Source organism: Triticum urartu, chromosome 7A (assembly GCF_056163025.1).
Source record: "Triticum urartu cultivar PI428250 chromosome 7A, HENAU_Tu73, whole genome shotgun sequence".
Lineage (NCBI taxonomy): Eukaryota > Viridiplantae > Streptophyta > Magnoliopsida > Poales > Poaceae > Triticum > Triticum urartu.
In genome coordinates this window covers 79,201,762-79,225,437 of record NC_141879.1, presented here as the reverse complement: position 1 = coordinate 79,225,437, position 23,676 = coordinate 79,201,762, and the positions used below count along the sequence as shown (strand labels likewise).

General features: G+C 43.3%; 1 long non-coding RNA gene across 3 annotated transcripts; it reads left to right on the top strand.

Moving 5' to 3' along the window:
* The first annotated feature begins 413 nt into the window (after positions 1-413).
* Positions 414-4,219, top strand: LOC147957976 (uncharacterized). 3 transcript variants are annotated; one of them, XR_015612060.1, is made up of 3 exons: positions 414-1,167; positions 1,265-3,538; positions 3,751-4,219. It is a non-coding gene; the product is annotated as an uncharacterized LOC147957976 (long non-coding RNA). The 3 variants fall into 3 exon arrangements; XR_015612062.1 differs by having other exon boundaries at positions 414-3,538; positions 3,751-3,809; positions 3,882-4,218; XR_015612061.1 differs by having other exon boundaries at positions 414-1,363; positions 2,893-3,538; positions 3,751-4,217.
* The last annotated feature ends 19,457 nt before the right edge of the window (positions 4,220-23,676 follow it).

Sequence of the window (23,676 nt, the reverse complement as noted above, 5' to 3'; positions counted from 1 at the left end):
TAAAAGAGATTTTCGATATCGGCGAAACTAATCTCAGGTATTCCAGAACTGCAACGATAAAATTGTGACGACAACACTTCGGAGCTCAACTCCCGGGACACTGCCACAACCCCTAAATGACAGGAGGCACCAAGAACAATGTTCTCGTATTGTGACGGTGAACCCACGGAGTCAATCCGTGCTTTATTATTAGAGAGAGATAAAGTACGGATTGAGTTTGTGGGGTCCACCGCCACGGTAATTTTGCGGAAAAGTCCTTGTGTTTTAAAAAATTCAATCCGCACTCCACGACGTTTTGTGAAATAGTCCTTGTGTTTTAAAAAATTCAACCCGCACTCCACGACGTTTCATCTGTAATGTGAAAATAAAAACGATTCTACAGGCCTCTTTCTCCCGGTCTCCCGTACGAGAATGCGAGACGCCCCGACGCTAGGGTTCCGTCGCCGCCGCGTCCCATCCCTCCGATCCAGTCAACCCTTGCCGCCCTCTCCCATCCCCGGTCGCCATTGTAGTCCCTCGACGCTGGTCAATATCCTTGACGGAGCCTTGCCTGCCGGTTCCTTGGAACACGCCACCTACCGGTGGACACCCTAATTGTGCGCGAACCCGCCGGGGACTCACCTCGACTCACCTCGCCACCTTCGTGCCTTCCCCAGGATCTCCACCACCGCCTCGTGCTGCTGTGCGCAAGGATACCGCCGCCTCTCCCTGGTACCTCCATCTCCACTTCCTTGGGGCGCTGCTCACCGGCTCATGACCTGCTACCCTGTTCTGGCTCTGCCGGCTCCCGTGGTTCAGCAGAGCGAGGAGATCGAGAGAGGAAGTACTCATTTGATTTTGCAGATTATGTCGGGCATGGAATTGATCTGATATTTTTGGTTATCCGTTGACAGCGCCCACACCTTTCCCTGATGGATGAGAGCGCCGACACCTTTCCTTGCTGTTTGGGCAAAGGCATGTATGTTCGATGTGCGAGCAAAGCGACGAAACAATGGTTGCTGGTTATGTATCTCGCGGGACACGACGGTTACAGTTTCGGGAGCAGCAGTGTTGCTTGCTAGCATTTTTTTTCTTATACATATATGAACTCATGATGCTTTATTTGGTGTTGTTTCCCATGGCAGTCCATTATGGCTTTGTTGACGATGATTTCTGTTGATGTGCATAGTTGAGTTTGTTTTTTCACTTCCGATTTAAGATAGGTGCAAGTAAAACGATGACTTCACATTGGCTAAATCGCTTACTATTGTTTATGCTCGTGCAGCAGCAGAGGAATAGACTCAGCAAGTAAGGGAGCTACATCAATGTAGTCGGTGGAATTAACAGGCAAAGTAAATCCTGAAGCTCCTGGTTGTACCAAGAGGTAATTCCCCATTTTCCGTGCACAATGCATTAGTTGATGCAGAGTATTTGTGCGTCCAAATAGCAACATGAATTTGGTTTTAGTAGTTTCTGAATTGTAGTGTCAGAAAATCATGTGGCTTATTTTGGTAGCATTTGTCATGGATCGATTTCGTGTTGGAGGCCGAGGATTGGGTCTGCACCTCTTACAACAGTCAGTTGTCATCGGCGGCCTGTCAGCAACACTGGTGAAGGAACGAGGGTGGCCTGAGACCGCAAACAGGGGCTCTTTAATTGGGCAAGCCACCATCGCTCAATCGTCCCCGGAGATCGTTTGGTGACGTCCAGTGCATATCACATGCCGTAGTGGAGGCGCAGACTCCCCTGCCCCATCTTTGGCACCGCCACCTACCAATGCGCAGAATAAGCCTGACTGGCACGGCCTACATCTTGATTGTAACTCTCATCTTCTATCTCTTCTTCATGTGGTCACATTGATTTTTCCTTTTGAGAAAGGGTTGAAAGAAGATTCTTTGCTTCAGACAGCTGAATGTCCAGTAATATCATCAACCTTCAGCGAGCAGCGGCTCCGTACTCCATCACCTCAAACGGCTTAGGATAGATTGTTGTTTCATTCCACTTGCTTTCTGATCCAAGTTTCAGCTGGTCCCGACCCAGCATCTATCTTCACTTTCAGTTAAGAAACTGTAGACTATGAAACTGAGGAAGACCCAAGGCTTTTGAAGGCAGGTGTTTTTACTAAAAAGTTTGATTCTAAAAATATGCCCAGCAATATACAAGTTGTTTTTTTTGCTAGATAATGGATCATTTATAAAGATCTTGAGAGGGGAGTTGGGCTGTGCCTTGATAGAGCTAGACAAACAGATAAAGATTATTTGGAAGCCTCTTTGCAAGCATAAAGTTAATCTGTAATAGTCAACTTGTTAATATAGGTTGGCAAGTACGGTGTTTATATTTCTGAAAATATATCACCATTGTAGATGCTGATGAAAACTATATTCTCTGCCAGCCACAGATTTAGATATGTTAATATGGGCAAATGAAAGTCAAAATATTTTATCTTAGGGAAATATTCTGAAATCAGTGAAGTTATATAGTATCTACTGGACTGATTGCGACACTGCTCATATTGTATTGTAAAGTGAATCTGTAATACAGTAATAGTCAACTTGTTAAGTAATAGTCACTTGTTAATATAGGTTGGCAAGTACAGTGTTTATGTTTCTGAAAATATATCACCATTGTAGATTCTAATGAAAAATATATTCTCTGCCAACCACAGATTTGATGTGTTAATTAGGGAAATATTGTGAAATCAGTGAAGTTATATACTCCCTCCGTCCGGAAATACTTGTCCTAGAAATGGTTTTAGACTTATTTTAGTTATAGATACATGCATTTTATCCATGTCTAAGACAAGTATTTCCGGACGGAGGGAGTAGTATTTACTCGACTGATTGCAACACTGCTCATATTGTTTGGTATTGTACTTTACTATCTGAAATACTTCTTTTTAATCATGAGCCAAAGTGATGATGTGTTGGAGGCACTCGCCCGGTCCTTCTCTTGTTCCTGGTTCCTCTCTCGGCGAATGCACGAAGTTTGCGAAGGAAACAAACATGAGTAACCTGGTGATCTTCTTCTGACTTTTTTCTCCCCTCCTGACCGCTCTCTCATTACTTCTATTCTTCTCATTCATCTCCTGTTCTAACACCATATTGATCAATCAACCCGCTTCCTCTTTTTTCTTCCTCTTCATCAGATTGTTGTATTCGAAACATGCATGACATAGAGCATCATGGCCAAACTATTACATGTGATGGATATCATAATCATTTTGCCTGGCCCTATTTTCCATAAATTTTTCCTCAAAGGATCTATTCTCCCATATTACAAAGCTACAAATATTACTGTCATAGGGATATGCATGATGATATTGCACATTTATAGCTTATATATACAACAACCTGACTGTGGAAGGGATATTAATATGTCTATAAACTGATTGACCTATTAATTAAGAATATTGTGTCTTCATACTAATTTGACTGCATGATTTAGTTCCAGCAATATTTGTTTTCATGCTAACAACAGAACTGAAGGTATTAAAATGGAACATGTGCCCATTACAATGATGCTGAGTGCAGACGATGAACCATGGCCTTTTGCTGCTAAGGTACATATTTTGATATCAGTTGTGTACCATGTGTTCGCTGTAATGTCTCGCAGAGATCATAAAGTATTTTTCTCTACCAATGTTCATATTTGGAAAGACACCATGCAAGGAAAAAATAAACTATATCATATTTCAGCTTTCATGGATAAGAAATATATGTTATGGCTATATAAAACAATGAGATGCTAATCATTTGAAATGGCATGGAGCAGTGGCACCATCACGGAGCATGATGAGGTGTTGCAGTGAAGCTACAGAGCACGTTACACCGGTGAGCTCCTAAATTCACATAGTGGATTCTTTCTGGAGCTATACAAGGCAGCCATGTGACAACAGTCAACAGGAGTGAAATAAAGTGATGGAGCCAAAGCAAGAGTGGAGGGTAGTCATGTGGCGATGATACACAAGGTGAAAGTTCTGCATAAAGACTAACAGAGACATGGGAAAATCACAAGAATGTTCCATTCAACACAAACATGTACACGTTACAAAATTGTTGTTTTGCACCGTAATTTGGTTGAGTTTAGTTCTGGAGAATGAGTATGTTCGTTCGGTAGTTATCTTTTAGCAGTATGTAGAATATGAAAGGATTTGCTGGAAATTGGGATAAAAAATATGTGTGTGAACTAAATTTTTTGTTTGCGCTCATACTAAACGAGAAAATGCTTCAAATTTATGAGGTTGCCTTGGCAAGCTCATGAAGACAGACCAGTCAATGTTCATGCTTGAGAATTCTTGGATTTCTGTGCCACATAGATATGGCCGTGGACCATCAATAATGAATTTATTTCGAATTTGAATATTTTTTTCACCCGTTGCAACGCACGGGCAGTTTTCCTAGTTCTATATCTATACTCTATACCTTTTTTTACTAATAAAGCAAGGTGCGTTTCTTCAATTTTTTCATCCGTTCACCGTCGAAATTTATTTTTCTATCCAAGGTGGTACTAATTTTTTATGTGCACGTCTATTTGTTTAGCAATCTAGAATTCTATAGTTGGCCCGCACACGTTGCCTGCCCATGTAGCCGAGAAAAGCCTTTTACTCGCCCTGTGCGATAGATAGTCTGTGATCGCACAGGCCGCCCAAGACTGGGCCGGCCCGTTTTGTTTTCCGTCCAAACTATTTTGTATTTTTCACTTTATTTCGTAATTTAAAATTTTCCAAGAAGTTCAGAACTTGATTTTTAAAAAAAAATTCAGATTTCTTTTTTGAGTCACAATATTCTCTTCCTCTTTTTAAAAATGTTTGGAACGTTAATTTGTTTTCTCGTTCCGATTTTTTTTTTCAAATTCATAAATATTCATAAAAATGTTAGGGCTTTAAAAACATGTATCTAAAAAATATGCGATTATCAAAATATATTATTGTTTTAGTAAAATGTTCACAGATTCAAAATAATATCTGCATACGTCTATTTGTTTTTAGTAACATATTTTTGAATTTTTTTCTATCCGAGGTGCTAATAAATGTTTTGTGCGTACATCTATTTTTTGCAATCCAGAATTTTATACTTGGCCGGCAAACGCTGTGGCCCAGCAAAGCTAGACCATGGAGCCGCGAAAAGCCTTTTTCCCACCCTGTGTGGTAGATAGTCAGTGATCGCACGGGGCGCCCAAGACTGGGCCGCCCCGTTTTATTTTGCCGTCCAAATTTATTTCTATTTCTACTTTATTTCAGAATTTAAAACTTTCAAAAAAGTTCAGAACTTGAATATGTCCAAATTTCCGATTATTTTGCTACAATATTGTCTTCCTATTTTAAAAATGTTTGGAACATTACTATATTTTCTCTTTCCAATTTTTCTCTGAATTCATAAATATTCAAAAAGATGTTTGGGCCTTAAACAATATTTATTTTAGAAAATATTCTACTTTTGAAATATATTATTGTTTTAATAAAATGTTCACAGATTCAAAATAATGTCTATTTATTTTTAGTAATATATTTTTGCAATTTATTTTCTATCCGAGGTGGACTAAAATTTTGTGCGTACGTCTATTTTTTTAGCAATTCATATTTTTATACTTGGCTCGCACACGCTGTGGCCCAGAAAAGCCAGCCCACTTATTTGCCTGCCCATGTGCGGTTGATAGTCAGCCATCGCAGAAGGTAACGAAGACTGGGCCGGCCCGTTTTAGTTTTCCGTCCAAATGTATTTGTATTTTTACTCTATTTCACAATTAAAAATTTTCAAAAAAGTTCAGAACTTGATTTTTGTCAAATTTCCGATTTTTTAGTTACAATATTGTCTTCCCCTTTTTAAAAATGTTTGGAACATTAATTTATTTTCTCGTTCCCATTTTTTCAAATTTATAAATATTCAAACAAATTTGGGCTTTAAACAACATGTATTTTAGAAAATATCCAAATTTTGAAATGTATTATTGTTTTAGTAAATGTTCACAGGTTCAAAATAATGTCTGTGTTTGAAAACATATTTCATAAATTTGTTTGAATGTTCAAAACATGTTCTGTTTTGAAAAGTCGGTCACAAATAATAAAATGATTGGGTTTTGCTAAAAGTTTCATGTCTTCAGAAAATTATGTTGTTTCAAATTTTGGTCATGTTTTTTGCAACATGTACTGAATATTATAAACATTGTTTGTAATTTAAAAAAAACATGTTTTCAAGAATATTCGGGTATTCATATTTTTAAAAAGTTAAAAAATATTTTAAATCCGACGTTGCTCTTTGATTTTTGAAATATATCATTGTTTTAGTAAAATGTTTACAGATTCAGAATAAATGTCTGCGTTTGAAAACATATTTGATAAATTTGTTTTGAATGTTCAAAACATGTTCCATTTCCAAAAGTCGGTCACAAATAATAAAAGGTCCGGGTTTTGATAAAAGGTTCATGTCTTCGGAAAATGATGTTGTTTCAAATTTTGGTCTTGTTTTTTTGCAAAATGTACGGAATATTATAAACATTGTTCGTAATTAAAAAAAACCACATTTCCATGAATATTTTGTAATTCATATTAAAAAAAAGTTCAAAAAATGTTTTAAATCCGACGTTGCACTGTCTTCTTAATTATTCGCGCCGGCCATTGCTTAGCAATACGCGTTTGTTGCCGTGGCTAGCGGCACATGGTCAGGTAAGGTCATGTGTTCAATCGTTCAACACGTGTTTTTTTTTGGATTATTATTCGTGCCTTGCAAATATGGCTTATTTTGGTGCCAGCCAGTGGGCTGGCCCAGACACAAACTATTATGCGTCCCACACGCTATTTGACGCAACAAGCATCATATAGTAGCTCCCATGCAGCTGCTCTAAGAAAAAAGAAAAACATATACGTATAGATTTCGTTCATCCACTTCGTACGTAGTTCCCCATTTTTTTGGATATCTCCGTGTGGGCCAAACTGGACCTATCATGTACTTCTTTTTCTGTCGGACGGACGAGCAGCAAAAACCAAAGGGCGCAAGGGGATTGAACTATGAAAAAAAGGTATCAGTTGGATGGTGCCGTTACGCTGACCAGCCCCACCATTATCAAGATCTGGCGCGCCAAAGATAACCCGTGAGAAGACCGCAGCTCCTCGCTCTGTCGCCCACCACCGTGGAGACCGTTTTTGATGAACACATCAATTATCTCTCCCGCTTCTTCTTGCAAAAGAGTATCTCCCCGTTGCAACGCACGGACATATGTGCCAGTATACAGTGGTGGAGCTTAGTGGAGATCAACCTGGGCCATCGCCCCCCCCCTGCCTAGGAGATTTTTTCATATTATCATGAGTAATTTCCCATAGATTCATAAAAATCTAGCGTAAACCTGATGTTGGTTGCCCCCCCCCAAGCCCATTTGCCCCTCCTAAGATGTGTCCTAAGCTCCGCCACTACCAGTATAGACATATTTTAGAGTGTAGATTTACTCATTTTTCTTCGTATGTAATCCCTTATTAAAATCTCTATATAGACTTATATTTAGGAACGGAGGGATTACTTAGTTTTGGTCATACCTGTATCTCACCAATCGTTTGGAATGATGCATCCAACGACAGCTCGTTGGACTACATAATCCCACCGAACCATCCTCACATCTACCACAAACCCTAATTTACCACCTCGCCGCCCTCGTTGCCACACCCGTCGTCTGTCGATCCTCCGTGGTTCATCCTTGTGCTCCACTGCATCTACGCGGCCAACAAGTCTCCAGCAAGAACGCACACGCACGTCTTCGCAGGCACACGTCCTCCATGGCCCAACATTGCTCCTTGCGATCCGGTTACTGCGATGGTGTGGCAATGTAGTCATGTGGACATGCAGACCTTATTTTCCTCTGCTACTCCTCATCGACGTTGTAGTTGCTGCTCGCGGTGGTACGGCCAAATCAAATCAATAGACCGGAGAGAAATACAAAGCTATTTTAATTATGCATAAAATAGTTCAGAGAATACTCAAATAATATTCATAGATAATCTGATCATAAACTCACAATTCATCGGATCTCAACAAACACACCGCAAAAGAAGATTACATCGAATAGATCTCCGAGAACATCGAGTAGAACATTGTATTCAAGATCAAAGAGAGAGAAGAAGCCATCTAGCTAGTAGCTATGGACCCGTATGTCTGTGGTAAACTACTCACACATCATTGAAAGGGCAGCAAGATTGATGTAGAGGCCCTCCGTGATCGAATCCCCCTCCGACAGAGTACCGAAAAAGGCCCCAAGATGGGATCTCACGAGGACAGAAACTTGCGGCGGCGAAAAAGTATTTCTGGTCTTCGGGGAATATTTGCGTATTAATAGAGCTGAGTTTAGGGTTAGGGGAGTCATGGGGGGCCCACAAGCCCTGGAAGCGCGCCCCCTAGGGCGCAACCTCCATGCTTGTGGCCACCCTGTGGCTCTTCTGGCCTCCTCCCAAAGCTTAGTGGGTGTCTTCTTGTCCAAGAAAAATCGTCAAAAAGTTTCGTTCCATTTGGACTCCGTTTGGTATTGATTTTCTGTAGAAGACAAAAACAAGAAAAAACAGCAACTGCCACTGGGCACTAGATTAATAGGTTAGTCCCAAAAAATAATATAAAATAGCATAATAATGCATATAAAACATGCAAGATGGATAATATAATAGCATGGAACAATAAAAAATTATAGATATGTTGGAGACGTATCAATCACGTCGATTGCAGAGCGGACTTCTAGGACTTTCCAGCAGGGTAGCTCCCAAAATATAGATTTCTTCTTCCACATGGGTGTGTGTCAGTTAGCGTCATTCAGAACAGATTGCCCTCTAGGACCCTTTCCGAAGATTACTTTTGAATCCTTGACCATATCAAATATATCATCACCAGTACGGCGGCCAGGCTTCCTCCGGTGATCTGCCTCACCTTTGAAATGCTTTCCTTTCTTTCTTAAGAGATGCCTAATCGGAAGAAATCGACACTGTCCCGGGTACACATTCTTCTTACATTTATCCAAATATATACTTTCAGTCTCATATAAACAGTTTGTATCCCTTATTTGTCTGTCCTGAAAGGTTACTAAGAGCAGGTCAATCGTTGATGGTTACAAACAACAACGCTGGTAAGTCAATTCATGTTGTTTGTGCTCATCCCACACACGTATAGCTTTTTTATCCCACAACTGTAAAAGTTCTTCAACTAACGGCCTTAGGTACACATCAATGTCGTTGCCGGGTTGCTTAGGGCCTTGGATGAGCACTGGAATCATAATGAACTTCCGCTTCATGCACAACCAAGGAGGAAGGTTATAGATACATAGAGTCACAGACCAGGTGCTATGACTGCAGCTCTGCTCCCAAAAGGATTCATGCCACATATACTTATAGCAAACCATAAGTTCCCTGCATCATCTGCAAAGTCGGTGAACTTTCTCTCAATTTTTCTCCACCACGACCCGTCAGCGGGTACTCTCAACATCACGTCTTTCTTACGGTCTTCTTTGTGCCATCGCAACAACTTGGCGTGCTCTTTGTTTTGGAATAAACATTTCAATCGTGGTATTATAGGAGCATACCACATCACCTTGGCAGGAACCCTCTTCCTGAGGCGCTCGCCCTCAACATCACCAGGGCCATCACGGCTGATCTGATAGCGCAATGCACCACATACCGGGCATGTTGGAAAATGTTGCATGGAAAGCAAAAAAAAATCTGCACACATGCAAGATCTATCCATGGAGATGCATAGCAATGAGAGGGGAGAGTGTGTCTACATACCCCCGTAGACCATAAACGGAAGCATTTATTAACGTGGTTGATGTAGTCAAACTTCTTCGTGATCCAACCGATCAAGTACCGAACGTACGACACCTCCGCATTCAACACACGTTCAGTTCGGTGCCGTCCTCGCCTTCTTAATCCAGCAAGACAGCGAAGTAGTGGATGAGTTCCGGCAACACGACGGCGTGGTGACGGTGGTGGCAATGCTATCTCCGAAGGGCTTCGCCTAAGCACTATGAAAATATGACTGAGGGATGAAACTGTGTAGGGGGGCCGCACACAGCTAAGAGCTTATCGTGGTTCTGTGTGGCGCCCCTCCCACATATATATAGGTGGGGGGGAGAGGGGAGGCAGCCAGGACGCGCCCCAAGTGGGGCCGAATCCCACTTGGACTCTTGCCCCAAGCCACACCCCCTTCCATGTTTGAGTGCGGGAGGAAGGCAGGGGGAGGTGGCGCCCCCCTTTCCTTTCTCTCATGAGGAGGGAAAGGCAGGAGGGGCCAACCCTCCCCTTTTCCTTCCCCCAGGGCTGGCCAGCTAGGGAGAGGGGCGCATCAGCCCCTTGTGGGCTGGTGTATGCCTCCCCTTGGCCCATTAGGCCCATAGACCTCCGGGGGGGGGTGTCTGGCTGGAACCCCTTCCGGCGATCCGATGACTACCCGGTGCACTCCGAAACTCTTCCAGTGTTCGAGTAGTATCGTCCTATATATCAATCTTTACCTCTGGACCATTCCGGAGCTTCTCATCATGTCCGTGATCTCATCCAGGACTCCAAACAACAATCGGTCAAGAAATCATATAACTCATATAACACTATATCGTCAACGAACGTTAAACGTGCGAACCCTATGGGTTCGAGAACTATGTAGACATGACCGAGACACCTCTCCGGTCTATAACCAATAGCGGAACCTGGATGCCCATATTTGATCCTATTCTACGAAGATCTTTATCGGTCAAACCTTATGACAACATACGTAATTCCCTTTATCTATCAGTATGTTACTTACCCGAGATTCGATCATTGTTATCTTCATACCTAGTTTAATCTCGTTACCGGCAAGTCTCTTCACTCGTTCTTTAATACATCATCTTGTAACTAACTCCTTAGCCACTTTGCTTGCAAGGCTTCTGATGATATGTATTACCGAGAGGGCCCAGAGATACCTCTCAGATACTCGAAGTGACAAATCCTAATCTCGATCTATGCCAACTCAACAAACACCTTCTAAGATACCTGTAGAGCATCTTTATGATCAGCTAGTTACGTTGTGACATTTGATAGCACACAAGGTATTCCTCTAGTATCCGGGAGTTGCATAATCTCATAGTCGAAGGAATATGTATTTGACATTAAGAAATCAATAGCAATAAACTCAATGATCAATATGCTAAGCTAATGGATGGGTCTTTTCCATCACATCATTCTCCTAATGATGTGATCCCGTCATCAAATGACAACACATGTATATGGTTAGGAAACCTTAACCATATTTGATCAACGAGCTAGTCTACTAGAGGCTTACTAGGGACACAGTATCTGTTTATGTATTCACACATGTATTTAAGATGCTGATCAATACAATTCTAGCATGAATAATAAACATTTATCATGAACAAGGAAAATATAAAATAATAACTTTATTATTGCCTCTAGGGCATATTTCCTTCAGTCTCCCGCTTGCACTAGAGTCAATAATTAGATTACATTGTAATGAATGTGACACCCATGGAGTCTTGGTGCTGATCATGTTTTGCTCGCGGAAGAGGCTTAGTCAACGGGTCTGCTACATTCAGATCCGTATGTATTTTGCAAAGTTCTATGTCTCCATCCTTGACCTTTTCATGAATGGAGTTAAAGCGTCTCTTGATGTGTTTGGTTCTCTTGTGAAACCTGGATTCCTTCGCTAAGGCAATTACTCCAGTGTTGTCGCAAAAGATTTTCATTGGACCCGATGCACCGGGTATTACATCTAGATCGCATATGAACTCCTTCATGTGCTGCTTCCGCAGCAGCTATGTACTCCGCTTCACACATAGATCCCGCCACAACGCTCTACTTGGAACTGCACCAACTAACAGCTCCACCATTCAATATAAATACCCATCCGGTTTGTGACTTAGAGTCATCCGGGTCAGTGTCGAAGCTAGCATCGACGTAACCATTTACAACGAGCTCTTCGTCACCTCCATAAACAAGAAACATATCCTTGGTCCTTTTCAGGTACTTTAGGATGTTCTTGACCGTTGTCCAGTGATCCACTCCTGGATTACTTTGATACCTCCCTACCAAACTTATGGCAAGGCACACATCAGGTCTGGTACACAACGTAGCATACATGATAGAACCTATGGCCGAGGCATAGGGAATGACTTTCATTTTCTCTCTATCTTCTACATGGTCGGGCTTTGAGTCTGACTCAATTTCACACCTTGTAAAACAGGCAAGAACCCTTTCTTTGATTGATCCATTTTGAACTTCTTCAATACTTTGTCAAGGTATGTGCTTTGTGAAGGTCCTATTAAGCGCCTCGATCTATCCCTATAGATCTTGATGCCCAATTTATAAGCATCTTCACTGAGGTCTTTCATTGAAAAATTCTTATTCAAGTATCTTTTTATGCTATCCTGAAATTCTATATCATTTCCAATCAACATTATGCCATCCACATATAATATCAGAAATGCTACAAAGCTCCCACTCACTTTGTTGTAAATACAGGCTTCACCATAAGTCTGTATAAAACCATATGCTTTGATCACCTCATCAAAGCGTATATTCCAATTCCGAGATGCTCGCACCAATCCATAGATGGATCGCTGGAGTTTGCACACTTTGTTAGCACCTTTAGGATCGACAAAACCTTCTGGTTGAATCATATACAACTCTTCTTTAAGAAATTCATTAAGGAATGCAGTATTGATGTCCATTTGCCAGATATCATATTTATAAAATGCGGCAATTGTTAACATGATTCATACTGACTTAAGCATCGCTACGGGTGAGAAGTTCTCATCATAGTCAACCCCTTGAACTTGTCGAAAACCTTTCGTGACAAGTCGAGCTTTGTAGATGGTGACATTACCATCAGCGTCTGTCTTCTTATTGAAGATCCATTTATTCTCAATGGCTTGCCGATCATCGGGCAAGTCCACCAAAGTCCATACTTTGTTCTCATACATGATCCTATCTCAGATTTCGTGGCCTCAATGTTGGGAAACGTTGCATGGAAAAAAAAATTCTACGCACACGCAAGATCTATCCAAGGAGATGCATAGCAACAAGAAGGGAGAGTGTATCTACGCACCCTCGTAGACCATAAGAGAAAGCGTTTTTTAATGCGGTTGATGTAGTCAAACTTCTTCGCGATCCATACGACACCTCCGCGTTCTGCACACATTCAGCTCGGTGACGGACTCGCCTTCTTAATCCAGCAAGACGGCGAAGTAGTGGATGAGTTCCAGCAGCACGATGATGACCCACAAGTATATGGGATGAATTGTAGCTCTTGTCGATAAGTAAGAGTGTCGAACCCAACGAGGAGCAGAAGGAAATGACAAGTGGTTTTCAGCAAGGTAATGTCTGCAAGTGCTGAAATTGTAAATAACAGAGTAGTTTGATAGCAAGATAATTTGTAACGAGCAAGTAACGATAATAGTATCAGAAGTGCGGCAAGGTAGCCCAATCCTTTTGAGGCAAGAGACATGCCAAAACGGTCTCTTATGATAAACAAAGCGTTCTTGAGGGTACACGGGAATTTCATCTAGTCACTTTCATCATGTTGGTTTGATTTGTGTTCGCTACTTTGATAATATGATATGTGGGTGGACCGGTGCTAAGGTGCTGTTCTTACTTGAACAAACCTCCTACTTATGATTAACCCTCCCGCAAGCATCCGCAACTATGAGAAAAGTATTAAGAATAAATTCTAACCATAGCATTAAACCTTTGGATCCAATCGACCCCTTACGGAATAGCGCATAAACTGGGGTTTAAGTTTCTGTCACTCTCGCAACCCATCATCTAATTGCTACTCCACAATGCATTCCCTTAGGCCCAAATATGGTGAAGTGTCATGTAGTCGACGTTCACATGACACCACTAAGGGAATCACAACATACATACTATCAAAATATCGAACACATATCAAGTTCACATGATTACTGCAACATGATTTCTCCCGTGACCTCAAGAACAAAGTAACTACTCACCAGTGATAAACATGCTCAAGATCAGAGGGGTATTAAATAGCATAATGGATCTGAACATATAATCTTCCACCAAATAAACCATATAGTAATCAACTACAAGATATAATCAACACTACTAGTCACCCACAAGCACCAATCTATAGTTTCGGCAACAAGATTGAACACAAGAGATGAACTAGGGTTTGAGATGAGATGGTGCTGTTGAAGATGTTGATGGAGATTGCCCTCCCCAAGATGGGAGAGTTGTTTCACCCGCAAAAAAAAGATGGGAGAGTTGTTGGTGATGATGATGACGACGATTCCCCCTCCGGGAGGGAAGTTCCCCTGGCGGAATCTCTCCGCCGGAGGGCAAAAGTGCTCCTGCCCAATTTCCGCCTCGAGACGGCGGCGCTCCGCCCCGTAAATCCTCTCCTTGTTTTTTCTAGGTCAAAATGACTTATATACCAGAAGATGGGCACAGGAGGTGGGCCTGGGTGAGCACAACCCACCAGGGCACGCCTGGGCTCCCAGGTGCGCCCAAGTGGGTTGTGCCCACCTGGTGGGGCCCCTCTGGTACTTATTTGCTCCAATATTATTCATATATTCCATAAAAATCTCCGTGAAGTTTCAGCTTGTTTGGAGTTGTGCATAATAGGTAGCCTGACGTAGCTTTTCCAGGTCTAGATTTCCAGCTGCCGGAATTCTCCCTCTTTGTGTGTACCTTGCATATTATGAAAGAAAAGTCATTAGAATTACTCCAAAAAGCATTATTATGTATGAGAACATCATAAATAATAGTATGAAAACATGATGCAAAATGGACGTAGCAACTCCCCAAGTTTAGACCTAGCTTGTCCTCAAGCGAAAACCGAAATTGAAAAACATGTCCACATGCTTAGATAGAGAGAGGTGTCGATAAAAACAAAATACAAACATAGAGGCATCATGTAGATTATTACAACAACAACAAACTTAAACATATGACTTTTATCATAGAACTTTCATCATAGACTTCTCATGAATAAGTGACAATTCATCACACTATTGAAGTATAAAGCAAAAACTCTATTAGAAACCAACAAACTATGCTCTCAGTCAACTTTGTAACTACAATTCATCATCTTTCTAGGAAGGGTCACGTATCGAAGCCTTTAGGCAAGTCCACATACTCAACCATCATATAGTCTTCTATGATTGCTAACACTCACCGCATACACATGAGCAAAACGTTTCGATCAGACACATAGAAAGATAGGGCCTTATAGTTTCGCCTCCCAATGTATTCACCTCAAGGGTGATGTCAACAATAATAACTCATGCTACCCATATTCAACTGGACATATGTGCCTAGATCTTTCCTCACCACATGATGCTTGCCAAAGAAAAAAGAAGGAATAGAGAGAATACTTTGACCCTTTGTATAAAAGTAAATACATAAAAGTAAAAGATAGGCCCTTCGCAGAGGGAAGCAAAGGTTGCCATGCGCTTATTTGTTTGTATGCTCAACCCCTTAGTGCAAAAGAGCGTCACGTTGTATTGCCCCTTGTGATAGAGACCTTTATTATGCAGTCTGTCACTTTTATTCTTCATCATCACAAGTTCGTACAACGCTCAATTTTCTCTTACACTAAATGATCTCACACTTTTAGAAGCAATTTTTAATGCCTTTTTGCACTGATGACAACTTACTTGAGGGATCTTGCTCAATCCCTAGGTAGGTATGGTGTACACTTGAAAATAAGAATTGGGTTTAAGGGTTTTTGGATGCACAAGTAGTATCTCTACTTAGTGCGAAAATTTTGGCTAGCAAAGATAGGGGCAAGCACCACATGTTGAAGGATCTATGGAATATAACTTGTATGTGAATATGAACAAACATAAATCATTAAGTTGTCTTCCTTGTCCAAAATCAACAATTTTGGCATATAATATTTTGATGGGGGCTCACAATCACAAAAGATTTCTAGGATAGTATATTTATATGTGAATCTTCTCTTCCCTTATTAATTCTTTCATGAATTGCATTATTGACCAATGCTATGTTTGTCAATCTCTAATAAAATTCCGTACTTATACTTTTCCTTATGTGGTGTCATCACCTACCGTAAGATTAGTATATGATCTACTTGATTTATTTCCTTTCTTCTTATTTATTATCCTTCTTTTTATTGTAACATAAAAGTAAAGAAAGCAAAAACTCAAACTAAACTTTATTATATATCTCGCACACGATTAAAAAGATAGATCACTAAGAAAACTCGCGAAAAGAAAGGATCAAACTAAACTTTTATTCATCTAAAGCAAAAAATCAAAATAAAATAAGTAAAGGCAAAATATAGTGGGGATGATACGATACCAAGGCACCTCCCCCAAGATTGGCGGAAGCCAAGGGGAGTGCCCATACCCGATACTCAATTTTCTTTTGGTGATGAAGAAGAAGGTGGTGGTGATGAAGAAGAAATCTTGTCCTCGGGTTTCCATGGAAGAGGTCAACCATCATAAGAGGAGGAGTGAGTCTCACGGGTCCTGCAACCGGCAGCCAAACTCATACCTTTAAACCTCGCCACATATTCAAAAACTTGGTTTTGGAGATATCGTAGATCTGGCTTTGGAGGAAGTTTATTTGCTCGTTGAGGGTGAAGACGATGTCCTTCATGGGCTTGCCATCCACCTTGAGACCACGGGAGATATACGTGATCATGAGGTGATTGGCATTGAGTCCACGCTCCACCATCCCCTTGCACCGGAAGATGTCCTGCTCCATAGCTTCAAGCCTGACCTCCACGGTTCCCGTCCCCTTGGGACCTGGCACATCGCAGAGGTGAAGCACCCGCTCATGCATCTGGATGACCTGAGGGTGCTGCACCACCTCCCATAAGTATGGGTTGATGACGTTCTTGAAGAACTTGTCCTTGGAGGAGCTTGAAGAGGCCATGGTATATGGGATCTGACAGGAAACAACAAGGAAAGAAAACAGAAGATTTCTCAGCGATACGGTAGTCAACAGGTTCGGGGGGTATATAAAGATTTTTTATCTTGGGAAACAAGCAAGCTGTAGAAAAACGGAGTCCGGAAGGTACCCCAGGTGGGCACAACCCACCTGGGCGCACCTGGCTAGCCAGGCGCGTCCTGGTGTCTTGTGCCCACCAGGGTACGCTTCCTGGAAGTTTCTTATTTTCCTAATTTTCTAAATATTCCAGAACTAACAAAAAATATTTTGCGGATTTTTCAGAGTCCGTTTACTTACCGTATCACGTACCTCCTTATTTTCACGATTCTGAAGTGTTCCGGGAGGAATCTTTTATGTGTTCTTCCGGTGTCAAAGTTTGGATAATATCACTTTCAACATTAATGGGCATACCTGAGATGTCATGTTTTATTCATTGCCCGTTAACAACTTTCGGGTTAGTACCTTCGGCATTATTTATTTTGATGGCTCCAAACTGATAAACCTCCTCGATAACATAGGGTCCTTCCCATTTTGAGAGGAGTTTTCCTGCAAAGAATGTGAAACGGGAGTTGTACAAAATAACATATTCTCCAACTTTAAACTCACGCTTTTGGATTCTTTTATCATGCCATCTTTTAATTTTTTTTTCTTTAAACAACTTAGCATTTTCATAAGCTTGGTTTCTCCATTCATCTAATGAGCTAATATCAAATAACCTATTTTCACCGGCAAGTTTGAAATCATAGTTGAGTTCTTTGATTGCCCAATATGCTTTATGTTCTAACTCAAGAGGCAAATGACAAGCTTTTCCATAAACCATTTTATAAGAAGACATACCCATAGGATTTTTATATGCTGTTCTATAAGTCCAAAGTGCACCATCTAATTTCTTAGACCAATTCTTTCGGGACCTATTGACAGTCTTGCAATATTAATTTTATTTCTCTATTGCTAAGTTCAACTTGACCACTAGACTAAGGATGATAAGGTGATGCAATTCTATGGTTAACATCATACTTGGCAAGCCTTTTACGGAAAGCACCATGAATAAAGTGTGAACCACCATCAGTCATTAAATATCTAGAGACTCCAAACACTACTAGGAAAAGGCTAATTAGTGGCGCACCTGTTTTGGCCATTAATGGCGCACTACAAGTGCGCCACTATTAACACGCCACTTGTAACAAGTACTAACGGCGCACCCCTGGTGCACCACTAGTATCCCATATAATAGTGGCGCACCTGGCAGTGCGCCATTAATATGTCCCCTGGTGTGCCATTACTATGCCTCCCAGGGGGCCATATTTATCTTGTGCTCTGGGTTACTAATGGCGCACTTCTAGATAATGCACCACTAGTATGTTTATTGCAGTGCGCCACTAAAGTACAGTATGGTGCGCCACTAGTATGAATATTAGGAATTTTTTTTTTCTGATATTTGAACAGGTTACAAAATATATTACTGCACAAAATATAGACAACACAACATATAAACAACAGATTTATCGAATACAATAGAAGATTAGTCTCCGAATACAATTCATCATATTAGCCTCCGAATTCAAAAGAACAAACAAACTTAGAACATTACAAGTCTCAAGACCACAAGTAACGAGTTTGTCTTCACATTACAAGTCGATATCGATCATCTAAACTACCATCACATAGAAGAGAGATGCGGTCATCACGATGAGCATCCTCGCGATGAAACTGGTCTTCATCGATCCGGTTCCTCCTCCGCTCCCTCCTCTCTCGTGCTAGATAGCGCGCGTATCTAGCTTCCGCCTCCGCCCTAGTGGTGTACCTTTTGTATCTGTTACCGCTGAAACGGTGAACCTGTCTCTGACACTCCTCCCAGTCGTCGTAGACTCCGGGAACCTTACCCTTGTACACGACATACGACGACATCTCTATGCACTAGGCAAACAAAACGTTAGTAGCAATTCACAGAAAATACATAAGCAATATATAAGTATGCAACAAAAGGATCGGAAGAGAAAAGCAACACATTAATAGCACGATTCATGGTCCTACTAATAGATAGCATCGATTACATATAAGTTGAACGACTGTCCAAACCAAAGAGACATACAAGTTCACTAAAGTTTAATTACAACATGAGCTAATCGATATTTCATAACTACATAGCATCACTACTTTCGACTTGACTCAGGGACCGGAGCATGGATGAAGCCGCCGTCTTTCGTGATGGTCATGAAATCGCGATTGTTGTCAGCCTGCATTTGTAGCGTTGTTTCTATTTCACTGTTGGACGGTTGATATCTGAGGTAGAACTGACCCGAGGTACGAAGGACATCTTGATGGATGATTTCCGCAAACTCCGACTAGATGCGAAAGAATTCTTGTCTGAGGTCCGCGTCCTGGATTGCCGACAAGCGTGCGGCCCAATTTTTGAGACTATTTGGTAGCAGAAGGTGATTATGGTCCCGTACGATCCCCCGCATGTGATGGAGGGCGTAGTAGGCATCCTTCTGACCGCCAGGCGGCTGTTTGACGGGGGGGGGGGGGGGGGGACGTCGTTACGTGGGTGAACACGTGCTTGCCGTACTTAAAAATTTGCCTCCTAAAGGTGCCTTTATATTTGGCGTAGCCGGGGAGAACATCATCAAGAACTTTCTTGATATTTGTGTAGTCTTTATTCGACTGACGGTCCGAGTCGAAATACGTGTCCATGGAATAGTTAGGACTTAAGAGGATGAGTGTGCAACGTGTGTCACTGCACAAAGCACGGAATTTTAGAGAAAAAAAGAACGATCGAAATCTAAGAAATCATATGTTATGGGGCGGTGAGGGGATGACTTACTCCAGAATGACGCCTTCGAGGTATGAACTCGCGACTTGCCGGTCCCAGCGCTGCCCAAGAGCTTGGCACGCATGTAGAATGGGTCGACTATCACGATGTCCGGGGTCTTGTCTCTAATGATCCGCATCCCCATGCTTAGCGAAAATAGTCGAATGAAGGTGTAGTGAAGCGGGTGAAGGTTAAACATAGCGAAGATGCCATCAAACCACAGGACGATCATACCCCCGATGGAGCTATCGACAAAGCCCTTGCCCTCTGGCACCTTGGCCACGAAAACCGGGTAGGCCTCATCATTCTCGGAGAGACGCCACTTCTCCAAAGAAAGAACACTGTCATGCAGACTCCGCATAGCACCGGTTGCAGCATTGAGCAGATTAGTCGGTAGCATCGGCCTACCCACCACATGCACCCTACTCGAGATATCCTTAGATGAAGGTGGCCCGTCCTGAGCACAGATCGTACTCGGTGCCGGCTGGCTCGCACCCTTGTTATTCTTTCTTTTCCGTCCCTTCTTCTTCTCCTGTAATGGGATCGAGTTCTGCTCAGAGACAGCCTTCTTGAGTGTGTTGGGGCTGATAATATTTCGCACCTCGGCTATCTAAGGCTCGGTGAAGGCGGCAGCTAGAGGCGTCTCCTGAGAACTGAACGCCAGACGATGCCTGTTGCAATTGGGTTTCTCCGCGGTACCAGCTAGATCGCGATTGTCTTTTGCAGGGTTGGGTTCTTGAGAAGGAGGTCCCAAGAATTCGTCACCGTACCCATGTTCGTTGAAGTACTTATCGACCCTCGTAAATGTACCGGCATCGTCATCCGGATCCTGTGCCATATGCATGTCCGGATCGGCCATATGTTCAATGTCGTCGTCCGGTACCGTTGCGGCGGTCTTGCCATGGCTTGGCGCCGGCACGACTGGCGGTGTTGTCTGTGGGGTGGTGTCCCCCGCCCCCAAACGAATCTGGCTCTTCGGCCAAAGCATGGACCAGCCTATGCAGGCGCTGAGGGTCATCACATCATCTTCGTCGGTCCCAGGGGGTCGATACGGAGGTAACAAGTCGTCGCAGCCCCGCAGCACCCGAACCAGTTGAACCCTATACACGTTGGGTGGCATCGGATTACCGTGGAACAGGCAGTTGCCCGGTTGAACGATTCTGGCCTTGGCGACATCGATCAACTCGCCGTTCACGAAGTGAAGGAGAGTGCATGGAACGTCGGCGGCGCCCTGCGAAAACATGTAGGGTGTCAGGGATGCCCAGTCAAAGGCAAGGAGAAGAAGTCATTGGCCGAGAGGCTTAGTTATCGTGATGGCGTCGAGCTCGGCTAATGTTGAGGCACCGCCAACGGTGGGCGTGCAAGTGATGGAGGGGCCGCTTGCTGCCGAGGTGCCGGCCGGCGTATTCTTCCCACACCCAGGTGCATTAAGCTCCAATGCTGGCACCGATGCCGGAGACACCAATGCCGCCTCTGCCGGAGACACCAATGGCGCCGCCGGCGGGTTGTGCGAGTTGCTGCCCGTGAAGCTGGGAATCGGGGGCGGTCCCTGTTGGCCGCCCGCAATCCATGCTTGCAGCCCCTCAAGTAAGGTAGGCATAATGGCGGTGATCATCGCTCCTAGTTGGTCTCACACTTTCTCTTCGACTATCTCCGGAATCCGCGCCACTTGTGCCTTGAGTTCTTGAACCTCATGCTCCTGGCTTTCCGAGCTGGTCTTTCTCTCCTTTCGCCCAGCGGTATAGTATTCCAACCATTTCGTGGACAAGCCTTTGCCGACCACATGACCAGCTGATGTTGGCTTACTGAGCTTATCCTTGTGTTTCATTACGTTCAACGCCCTATTTAAAGTGGTGTCCCTAGGGGATCTCTGAGACGACCCCGCGCTACTGCTTTCAGTTTCCTGCGGAAGGAACATGAACCATTTAGAAAATTGGCTTCATTAATTAGAATGCAACCATATGGAGCTAATTACGCGGGGGTGTATTCCTTACCAGAACAAGCTCAAGCGCCTTGGTCTTCGGATCCGTGGTAAGCTCCTTGGTTACCGGGTCAATCTTGTACCGGGCCTTGACATAGTTCCTGGTCTGCTTGTCACGGTATTTATCGAAGAGGGGCGTTAGGCCTTGCTCGACACGCTCCGCGTCCTCCTTGTCCCATATAGGTTCCGCCACTCTATAACCACCGGGACCGAGTTTGTGGACCCCTAAGTTCAAGTCCCGCATATCTTTCCCCCACTGACTTGATTCCGCGGTTGCGTTTCTCTCACACTTGATCTTGAACTCCAGGTAGTCAGCTTCATTGATCGAAGGATTTGTCTCCTTGATCTTCTCATAACTATCACCTTTTTCAATTCTTCTCTTCATCGCGGCTCTCCAAGTAGCCAGGGCCATGCTCATCTTCGTGAGGGAGGCACTGTTCACTTTATTCCCTGAGAGGTGTGTGTTTGCGAAGTCATTGGGGAACTTGTATCGTTCATGCAGCTTCATTAAGAGGTGGTTGCGCAAATTCCCTCGGTCACGATGCCTTAGGTTCTCGGTGTTGATCGAGATGGTGCTCCGGAGAAACATGAGTTGTGCTCTTTGATTATATCTCCGTCCGTCCTCTGTTGGCCTCGGTCATTGTACGTCTTCTCAATAAAGGTTTTGTGCTCTACCACCCAAGGATCGACCACGTCTATGTGTTGTAGCATGACTAGGTTTGCTCTTTCAAAGTCGATGAGTCGACCCTCGAAGTTGACATGCATTTCGCGGCGACCATCGCGGTGACCCCATCCAGTGAGCCTGCCGAGGTGCCTGCTAACGGGCAGACCAACGGAGTTCTCGATGCCTAGATAATTCATCCAGTAGGAGATGCACTCTTCGGTCAGAAAGCCCCTAGCTATGCTTCCCTCTGGACGTGACATGTTGCGAACGTATCCTTTGATGACACCATTCATCCTTTCGAACGACATCATGCTGTGCAGGAACGTCAACCCGAGTTGGATGATATCCTCCATGATATGGACCAATAGATGCACCATAACATCAAATAATGTGGGCGGGAAGTATATCTCAAGCTCGCATAGTATCACCACGATCTCTTCCTGTAGCCTTCTGAGTTGCCTCACGCCAACCGACTTCCGAGAGATGACGTCGAAAAAGTTGCATAGGACAAATAGTGTTTCACAGACGTGCGCGTCCATGATCCCACGGATTGCAACTAGAAGTATCTGCGTCATCAGCACGTGACAGTCGTGAGACTTCATCTCACTGAACTTCTGCTTCGCTGAGTCTAGGTATCTGCTTATCTTCCCCGCGTAACCGTAAGGAAGTTTTACTCCTACGAGGCAGGTGAAAAACTGCTCGATCTCCTCCTGACTTAGAGTGAAGCATGCGGGAGGGTAGTCATTTCCGATCTTCTTGGCATTTTTGCCTTTGCAACGACTTTCCGCGTCCTACTTCGCCTCATCATCATCATCATTAGCGTGAATCTCCTCCTTGATGCCCATTGATTTCAAGTCTACCCTTGCTTTCGGCCCATCTTTGGTCCTCTCTGGCATGTTGAGCAGGGTACCAAGCAGACTCTTGCACACGTTCTTTGTGATATGCATGACATCAAGGATGTGAGGCACACAGAGGATCTTCCAGTATGGCAAGTCCCAGAAAACAGACCCCGTTTTCCATACCTTCAACAGCGGCTCTGGCTCCTTTCGCTTCTTTCCCGGCTCTGGCGCCTTTTGCTTCTTTCCCGGCAGTGCGCAATCTTTCCAATTTTTCAACAACTCGTCTATTTCCTCGCCGTTCCTCGTACGCAGGCGTCTTCGGGGTTCGGTTTCACCATCGAACAGATCCTTGCGTTTTCTCCTTGAGTCATCGTCGTGAAGCCACCTTCGATGTCCCATGAACATGGTTTTCAAAGACCCGGGATCTCTATCTAGCTGGCGATAAGTTGTGTCATCCATGCACCTGACGCATCCAGAAAATCCATGGACCACCTGCCCCGCGACATATCC